The 9564-nt window shown below is 45.4% G+C and overlaps 1 protein-coding gene across 3 annotated transcripts in view; it reads right to left on the reverse strand.

The window, feature by feature from the left end:
- Positions 1–8658, reverse strand: part of PAFAH1B1 (platelet activating factor acetylhydrolase 1b regulatory subunit 1) — a 66116-nt gene extending 57458 nt beyond the window's left edge. The window contains exon 1 of one of the 3 annotated variants that reach the window (XM_069089631.1): positions 8567–8658. The gene's annotated coding sequence lies outside the window, so the exon portion shown is untranslated. Of the gene's footprint in view, positions 1–7533; positions 7608–7811; positions 7946–8566 lie in introns of those variants that run through there. The other 2 variants (XM_069089629.1, XM_069089630.1) reach the window with 2 other exon arrangements.
- Between the last annotated feature and the right edge of the window lie 906 nt (positions 8659–9564).

Raw genomic sequence — 9564 nt, forward strand, 5'->3', positions numbered from 1 at the left:
GGAGGGGAGGGGAGGGGAGGGAGAAACGACAACAGTCCCTGCCCTCAAAGGGCTTCTTTACTCTGAGATAAAAGTACATCCTGTAATCAATTAAGATTGGACAGTACTAACAATTAGGAGGATTAGAAAAGGTTTCCCATAGGAGAGATAAGCCAAGAGGTAAAGATGAGGAGGGAGTGCATTCCAGGCACAGCAGACAAGCCTACATAAAGGCTCAAAGGCAGGAAATATGTCAGAGAATGTCCAAGTTTTGGTGAAATTCAAAGTGGGTTAGAAGTGCGAAATCAGTTTGTGAAAATAGTTGGGAGGAATATAATGAGAGGAGATGGGGAGAGATAGATTGGGGTAAACTATCTCATACAGAAGAGGCAAAGGAAAATGGTTACAATGGAGGGGAAGAATAGGAAGGCAAAAGGGAATGGGTCATCCTTATTCCCATTGAATTTGGCTTGAGGAGGGAATGAATACACACTAAATAAGGTGTCTCACTCTCCAGGAGAATAAGGGGGGAAGGGGATGAGAGGGGGTATGATGGAAGGGAGGGCTGGGGGGGAGGGAAGTTGGAAGCACCCACTTTTGAAAAGGGACGGGATCAAAGTAGAGAACAGAACAAGTGGGAGGTGGGATAGGAGGGAGGGAAATATAGTCAGTCTTTTACAATATATCTACTATGTTATTTTTTTTTGCATTAGCCACACATGTACAACCTATACTGAACTGCTTATCTTCCCAGTAAGGGTGGGTGACAAGGAAGGAAGGGAATGAATCTGGAATTCAAGTTTTAAAATCAAATATTCAAATATATGTATGTGTGTGTATACTATTATTAATACTATTTTATATGTAATTGGGAAATAAGATATACAGGCACTGAGGCATAGAGATCCACTGGAAAAGTCGAAAGGGGTATGGGAGAAAATATGGAAGAGAGCAGATTGGAGGAGGGGATATCCTGTGGGACTGCTATTCTGGGGCGGTGCGTAGGGGAAAAACGGGGAGAAAAATTTGTAACTCAAAATCTGGCAAAAATGAATGATGTAAATCAGAAGTTAATAAAGCATTTGGGAAAAAAAAGAAAATAGTTGGGAGGTGGGATGGAGTCAAGACTGTGGAAAGATTTTTAAAAAAAAGAATTTTCATTTTATTCTTAAAGTGATAGATGATAGAATATCACTGCTGTAAGAAATGATGACCTGGGGGCGGCCAGGTGGCTCAGCAAATAAAAGCATCGGCCCCAGTGTCAGGATGACCTGGGGATCGAATCCCGGCCTCAGATACTTAGCACCACATCCAGAAATAACTGGCCGTGTAACCTTGAGCAAGTTACTTAACCCCAATTGCTTAAAAAAAAAAAAAAAAGAAATGACCTGACTGATTTTAGAAAAACATGGAAAGATTTGCATGAAGTAATGAAAAGTGAAGTGGGTAGAACCAAGAGGATGCTGTATAAAGTAGAGTAATAGCAATATTCTTTGAAAGAGTAATTGTACAGGTCCAACTTATTCAGAGTATTATAAATACTCAAATTAACTACAAAGGACCTATGAAGTAATCTGCTATCCACTTATAAAGAACTGATAATTATAAGTATGTATAGTATGGTTTTACATATATTTATAAATCTGTGTCAAATGGTGGCCTTCTCTAGTTCAGGGTCAGGAGGCATGGAGTTCAGAATTTAAAATGTAACACCCCCAAAATAAAATTAGATTTAAAAAAAGCAACAGGGAACCTCTGAAACTCTCTGAGCAGATCTAATCAGACCTGTGCTTTGGGAATATCAATTTGAGAGTTCTGTGGATGAGACACTGGAGTGGGGAAGAGACTGAAGGCAAGCTACTGCAGGAGTTCAGGCAAGAGCTGATGAAAGGCTTAATTAACTAGGACACTGGCTATGTGAGTAGAAAGAAGGGGATGCACATAAGAAAGGTTCAGGAAATAGAACTGTCATGACTTGGCAACTGTTGAGATACAGAAGATGAGAGAAAGGGAAAAGAATCAAAGATGACCCCAGACTACAAGGTAGTACATACAGACTGGAAACTCAAAAGACAACTGAGGGCTGGACTATAGATTTAGGAGTGATCTCCAGAGGTAGGATAATAGAACTCATGGGAGCTGTTGAGGTCACCAAAGGAGTATGGACAGAGAAGAGGGCCCAGGACAGAATCTTGTAGTATATGCATGATATTAGTTTAGGGCATGGAAAATCAATCCATGAAAGGAGACTAGGAATGGAGAGCACCAGAAGAGAAAAATAGTATCACCAAAACTCAAGGAGGGTGTAGTCAAGAGTATTAAATTTGGTAGAGAAAGATGAGAACTGAGAAAAAGCTAAGTTTAGCGATTAAAAAGTGAGTAGTCTTCAAGTAGTTTCATTGGTAAAGCTGAAAAGCCATAATGTTAAGAGGCTAAGAAGTGATAACCATATTCCATGGATAATTTACCCAGCTAGATCATACATAACTTTCTTATAACAAAGTTATTATTGGGTTTGTTACCACTTCCCCCATAGTTGTGATCTTGTTCCCTGTGACACAGGTTTTTCCAGGGGAAGCATAACCTCCCATTACTTGCAATGTTATTAAAATGCACTGAAAATTGACTATTATAAAGAACTCTAAAATAAGAATGGGTAATTTTTCTTTCATCCTGTTTAGTTTAATAAGTATTGACTGCTGACCTTCTGCTGACCTCTGCTCAGCACTGTGATACAAAACTTCCTGCCCTCAAGCAACTTTATTATAAACAAAAAATATGTAACAAATAAGATAGCATATGAATTGCAAGAAGAGAGATACAGTTAAGTGTTATGGGTTGGGAGGGGGGAAGTGATCAATGAGAACTATAGTAATTCAGTAAGGCTTCATAAAGAGTGAGATTTAAGCTAGCTAGCCCTAGGAAGACAGCCTAGGTTGCAGAGAACATGAAACCAAAAATTCCTTCCAGCTCTCAACCTATGTGATGCAATTGTGAATAAAAGGAAAAAGAATGTGCTGGACCATACATGAAAAAGCATTTTAAAATGGCTCAAGAGCTAAGCAATACACTATTTCTTTCACCCCTACTAACCTGCCATCCATATGACCTTGGTAAAGAGACTTCCCTGTATCTCAGCTTTCTCATCAGTTAAATAAACAATCTATCTCAAAGAGTGATTGGAAGAACAAATGATAACAAAAGTACTTTGAAAACATAGCCAAGGAAATGTGTAATTGAAGTAGTAACTTTAAGGGATTACACACCTCACTAAAAAGTGGCAGATATTTTAAAGAAATACATAGATAATTCCTACCAGGAGGTATAGTTTGTGCCAAAAACCAGCATCTTTAAAAAAGAAAAAAAAAACTAAAAATCAAAAATAATAATTACTTGTGATGCCTTTAGTATTTCACAAATATTAAGTTTTAACTGTGGAAGTGAGGAGTAAATATTATACATTTGAAGCAGGTAAAAACTAAGGTTCAATTCAAGTGACTAGCATAAGAGTCATACCAAAAGTGTAGTTCTGTAATTTTAACTTTCAATGACTAGAGTTCACCCTTGAACTAAGCTTTCTCAGAAGACTAATAAAATCTTTGCTTCTATTCAAACATATATGAAAACACATAGTAAGCATAACTTAAGCACAACAAACAACAAATTTCTTAGGTGAAGAAGACCTGGTGTTGGAACTGGTGAAGAAAAAGTAACTAGCGGATTTTCCATCAAATTGTAGCCCTTCTAGAATATAGGGGGAAATGCTATTTTTTATTTTATTTTATTTATTAAAATGCTTTTTACTTGCTACTTGGGCAAGTAAAAAGACCTTTAAAACCAAGCAGACCCATGGTCATTGGTTTTCAGCCAATGAAGAGTACCAAGTCCCACTGTTAACACTGTATGGGTCACTCCTTGTGAAACCAAGGAGAACAGTATCAAAAGTCTCTAATATCTAGGTTTAGAAAACCTACATCCAAATATTGACTAGACTTTTATGATTCTATGATTAATAGATTTGATCAAACCATAATCTGACTATATTTGTTATTGTTGAGTGGTTTCAGTCATGTCCAAATCTTTTGTGATTCCACTTGAGGTTTTCTTGGCAAGGATATTGGAGTGGTTTGCCCTTTCTTTCTCATTTTACAGATGAGGAAACTGAGGCAAAAAGGGTTAAGTGATTTACTTCGGATCCACACAGCTAGTAAGTATCTGAGGCTAGAGTTAAACTCAGGTCTTCTTGATTCCAGGTGTGGTGGTATAGGCAAAGCACCACCAATCTGATTATATAGTATGCAATAAAGTTTTTTTTTTTAATTCCAAGTCAAGAAATCTGGTCTTCTTTCTGGATAACAAACTCAGAAGAAAAATAAGCAAAAAGGTAATTCAAGTTATTTACATCTCTCATCTATTGTTTAGTATATCACTCAGAAGATTCATTCAGATCCTGCTTTTAAAGCTAATGTAGGAAATATGGAATTTAAATCCTTTAATAAGAGAAAAAAAATAAAACTATGGTATTAAATATTTCCTCCCTGAAATTTTTCAAACTCTCTACCCTAGGCACATTCATCCCGAAATACATTACACATAACTACTAGACAGAGGATCTTTCCAATTTTATGCTGAATTTTATTAACTAAAACTTCTAAAAATTGACCTCACAGAAGAATGTAATTTTTAGAAGTGGAAGGCATCTTATTCATAGAGCCCACTGATTTGACAAAAAAAGGAAACAGACTCTTAGAGGTGAATCAAGTAGCCTGAAGCTCACTCTGGTATAGTCTTTCCATTAGGCCATCCTGTACTTAAAAAAAAAAAAGTACAAATCAAGACAAAGATCTTGCAAAGCTCAAATTCTTGTATATTAGAAACACCATTTGGTACCACGATTTGGTAACAAATAGGCTTCTTACCCAAACGCCAAAGCAACGTAAATCTCAAAATCAGCCAAAAAAAATCTATTGAACAAGATCATCATTAGTGTAGTGAACATTACTAATGTCTAAGCTGGGGTTGTGAAAGGTTTTTAATATTATCTGGAATTCCTAACTTTATCCACACGATGTAGTCTTTTAAGGAAATTCTACTTTCCTCTTGTCTTTTTCCTAATTTTTAGGAAATAAAATGTGGAAAGAGAACTAAATTAGCAAACCACACACCACATATTCAGTGGTATCCAAAAATCACTCTTAGGACTTGAATCTCAAACTCCTTTTAAGATTTCATTTTATATAGTTCTTTGACTGAAGATATTTAAGTTAACCTTTTATGATGTTACCTTTACAAAAAACTGCCCTTCTGGGGGCAGCATAGAGAAAAGGTTAATGCTAACTAGCTTTTACAGTGACTATTTTATGCTTTATGCTGTGGTCTTAATCTTCATTGAGGGAAAAAAATATCACAAACAGATGTAGGTAAATGCCAGTTTATGCTGAACCACAGTAAAAAAGAAAATGTGGCATTCACCTTGGGTTTTAGAAATACATCTGGCTATCATTTTTTTCTATATTTATTTCTAGCAGAGATACATTCATAGGTGTCAGAATTAAACAATAAAACAAATTAACACATATATATATAAAATATATAAACAAGCAGTAAGTGCCTGCTTTAGAACTGTGACTGATCACTTCTCCCTGGACTCTACAAAAATGATAGAAACCAAGAGCACCAGATTATTTAACAAAGTCCCTTCAGCTATTAGATTTACTATGTAGAAATATAATTATTGCTGCAATTAGTATTAAAACAGTCCAACAAAAAACAAGAGAAAAATGCAATGAAAGGGCAATCTAGCCATTTCCCAGCTTCCTTACTCCACCCAGTCTCCTCAAAGGTTGTACGCAGCATCCGCAAATATTATCCAGTTTTTTTCTTCCAAGGGGAGGGGGATTTAAAAATCGAGGGATGTACAGAAATTAGAACTCTGCTATTCAAGAATGTATTTGAAGAATTTTTCCAAATGATCTTCCTTTTTTATTTTACATCATGCTCAGCTTCAGGTCATTTTTAGTAGACTACTAGTAAGTAGCCTCCCTTCTTTGATATCCTAAACATTTAAGGATGCTTTTTATAAATTAACCAACCCAAATACACAGATTCAATAACTGGGATTCACATGTCCCCTATTTTGTGAAACGACAAACTGTAATAATATTACATATTAAGGATTAAAAATCTAATTAATATGCTTCAGTCACAAAGAATGGTTAAAATAAAAGGTCAAAGAAAGCTCTCAATGCGGAATCAACCTTATTTCATTGCCTACTGCAACCAAAAAGGGTTGTTCTCTTGATAAAGGATTTGACCTGCAACAACCAAGCCCTGCTGCAGTAGAAAAATTTTACCCAAACGCTACCATAGCAAAAGAAGGATGACATTATTATTGGTATCAAAGGCCCAAGAACTGTCTCCTCCGCCCTAGCCTCAAAAGGAAATGCACAAAACAACCCCACCCCCAAAACAATATAATAAAAAAACCTGCAGTAATTTTACACTTAATCTTTACATCATTCTGATAACAGAGAGATCTACTTTTAGGTATACAAAGATCAAAATTACAAAAATAAATCTTCATTCTCTCCTAATCACCTCTTTAAAATAAAATAAAGGGGAGGAGGAACTCTTGGTATTTACATCTCCCCTCCTTAAACAAGAAAACACAAACCAGGCCCTTCTCCCCCAAAGCACAAATTTCTTAAAAGCTACCAAGGATTCTAGGCTGGCTGCCCACCCCCCAACTCAAAAGGAAAATCTCCTACCCTCCTCCCAATGAGTTTCTTGCCAAGTCACTAAGGAATGACCGAGTACCTAATAAATAAAGCAAAGACACCTTCCGGCGTCTCCCCCAGCGGAAAAGGACCACCGCCTCTCCCCGATGCTCTCCAGTTTCGGGGATGCTCGCCAGTCCCTCCAGCAATTTGACCACCCGCCCCGAGAGCCATTTTCTCACCTGGGAGGGCCGGGGGCGGGGGGAGTGCGGGGTCGGGTGGGGAATAATAACACAGAGAGATGCTTTATGTCCCCAAATGGGCAGGGTGGGAAAATGGCAGAGGACCCCGAACCCGAGGCCCACCGCCAGCTTCAGGGAAGGGGCCCCATCAGGTACAACAGGCACCTCGCCCAATCCGGTCGCGGGCAGCTGCTGGGGGGGGGGGGGGGGGCCCCCGCCCCCCCCCCCCCCCGGGGGGGGGGGGGGGGGCGGGGAGGCCGGCCCTGCGCCCGGGGTGGCGGCCGTCCGGATGGCCGGAGCGGCCTGGAGCGCCGCGGCAACGCGGCGCCGGGGGCTCCCTCGCTCCCCGGTCGCTCGGCTCGGGTCGGATGTCGGGGCGAACCCCTCCCCTCAGGGCCCCGGGGACCAGAAACCTGTTCCCCGAGCCTTCCTCCCCCTCCCCTCGGCCTTCCCGCAAAGTCACCGGGGGGGGGGCATCTTTTCCTGCCCTCCCCCGTCCCTCCGCGGCGCGGGTGGGGCCGCCCCCATCCTCCCCTGCCCCCGCCGCCGGGCCCCGGACCCGGGCCGCCCCCTCCCGCCCCTCCCGGGTCTCTCACCCAACGGCCGCCGCGGCCGCCATTTTGAGAGCGAGGAGAGAAGAAGGAGGAGGAGGCGGCGGGGGGAGGGGAGCGGGAGGGAGGGGGCAGGGAGGGAGGCTGGGGAGGAGGAGGAAGAGGAGAAGGAGGAGGAGGGAGGGGACCGGCGCGGCCACATCGCCCACGGAACCCCAGGCCAAGCCCGGGCCGCAGCCTGCGCCGGCGCCGCCCGAGGAGCAGGGAGAGGGGGAGGGGGGGAAAGAAACCAGCCCGAGAGCAGGCCCCAGCCGCCGCCTTACCCGAGAGCCCGCCGCCGCCGCCGTCGCCGCCTCGGTGTGGCCTCTTCCGTCCTTCACTCCCATCCACCGGCGGGGGAGGGGAGGAGGGAAGGGAGGAGGGAGGGGAAGGGAGGAGGGAGGGAGGAGGGAAGGGAGGGAGGGGAGGAGGGGGGGTGGCGCGCAGGGCCCGGGCCCGGGGCGGGCTGGCGGGCGGGGGGGGGGGGGGAGCGGGCGGGCGCGCGCGCGCGGCTCCTCAGCCGTTCGGGGGCTCGCGCCGCAGTCCGGCCGGCGCTCGCGGCCTTGGCTCTCGCTTGGGTCCGGCTCTGTCGCTCGCGCGCGCTCCCCCCTCCTTTCGGCCTTTTTGCCTTCCCCCGGCTCGTCCGCTCTTTTCGTCGGCCTATTCGCTTTCTTTTCCCCTCCCACCTCCTCGGTTCCACTACCGTCGCCGCCCCCCCCGCCCCGCCGCTCCGGCTCGGTCTGTCACAGGAGCTGCCCCAGCGCCCTGACGTCACCGCGCCGCCGCCGCCCCAGACCGGCCGAGGAGGGAGGGGGAGGAAGGGCCGACGGCGCATGCGTGGGGCCGGGCCTGAAGGGAGCTGCCGTCACCCCGGCTCGACGCGCTTCCCGGGCAGCGCGTCACCGAATGGAAGCCGGCCCTCCGCCGCCCCTCCCTGTCCCGCCCTCAGCTCTCTGGCCCGAGCCGCAGCAGCCGCAGCCCCGGGGCCCGGGGCCCGCAAAGGGCCCCCCTCCCCCACCTGGCCATCATCTTGACTGACCGTGACTGGCTCCCCTTGCTCGTAACTCTGCAGAGCGCTTTACGTAATCGTCTCCTTAGAGCGGGGGACACCCCGCACGATAACCAACGTTGAGGGGGACGGGCCGCAGAGACCCGTCATCTCATTGGCAGAGGGAGCTCCCGGGAGTAGGGGGGTGCGGGGCGCGCTCGGCGCCTAGCCAGGTCAGCACCTGCGCCTGCAGGTCAGCCCTGAGCCCAAGGGGGTGGCGTGCGAGCCGAGGGGAGCCCTTGAACCCAGGGCTGCAAGCCGCGCCTCTTACTGACATTTAGACAGCGCCTCCGAGATTCCAGAGCGCTTCACGTTCGATTTCCTTTTCAGCCCCCAAAACGGAGAGGCCAGAGACACCCCTAATCATAAGGGCCTCGGTATTTGCCCAGAGCTTTATATAGAAAGGGACATAGATCAGACACGTACGGGGTCTTCAGCGAGCCCGGCTCCCTTTAGTCACTTCACTGCCCCTGAGCTCCCACAGGGATGCAGAGAGGTGAGCCAGACAGAGAAACTGAGGCACAGCCTACAGTTAAAACGTGGGATTGGAGGAAGAAAGTTCAAATAAAGCCGAGACTGAACTGGCTGTGGCCCCGGCATCCCCTCCATCGAGCTCGAGGCCTGACCTCTCCTCTTCTTAGCTTTGTCTCCTGCCCTGCTTTGGTCCCTTTTTCTGTTTGAAAACAAGGAATGAAATCTATGGGCTTGGGAGTTTGGGGTGACCTTCTGGGCTTAAAGCAGGAGGCTAAGGACCCGATTGTTACTGACTGTCATTTGCGAGATGGGCTTGATTCAGTTCCATGACTCCCATCCGAGTTGTCTGCAGTCCAGAAGCCATGGGTTCAGGCCCAGAGAAAAAAAATCCCCCCCTCCCCCGCCAGTGCTTTGATTTCTCCTGATCTCTTTTCTGGGTTGAAACAGCATGAAAATGTTTTGCAAATCTTCAGATACCATATAAGTGTGAGCAGTTGTCAGGTGAGTGGTTATGG

This window comes from Petaurus breviceps, unplaced genomic scaffold, assembly GCF_028583685.1.
Source record: "Petaurus breviceps papuanus isolate PSGF00001 unplaced genomic scaffold, PetGlider_PUasm1.0 186, whole genome shotgun sequence".
NCBI lineage: Eukaryota > Metazoa > Chordata > Mammalia > Diprotodontia > Petauridae > Petaurus > Petaurus breviceps.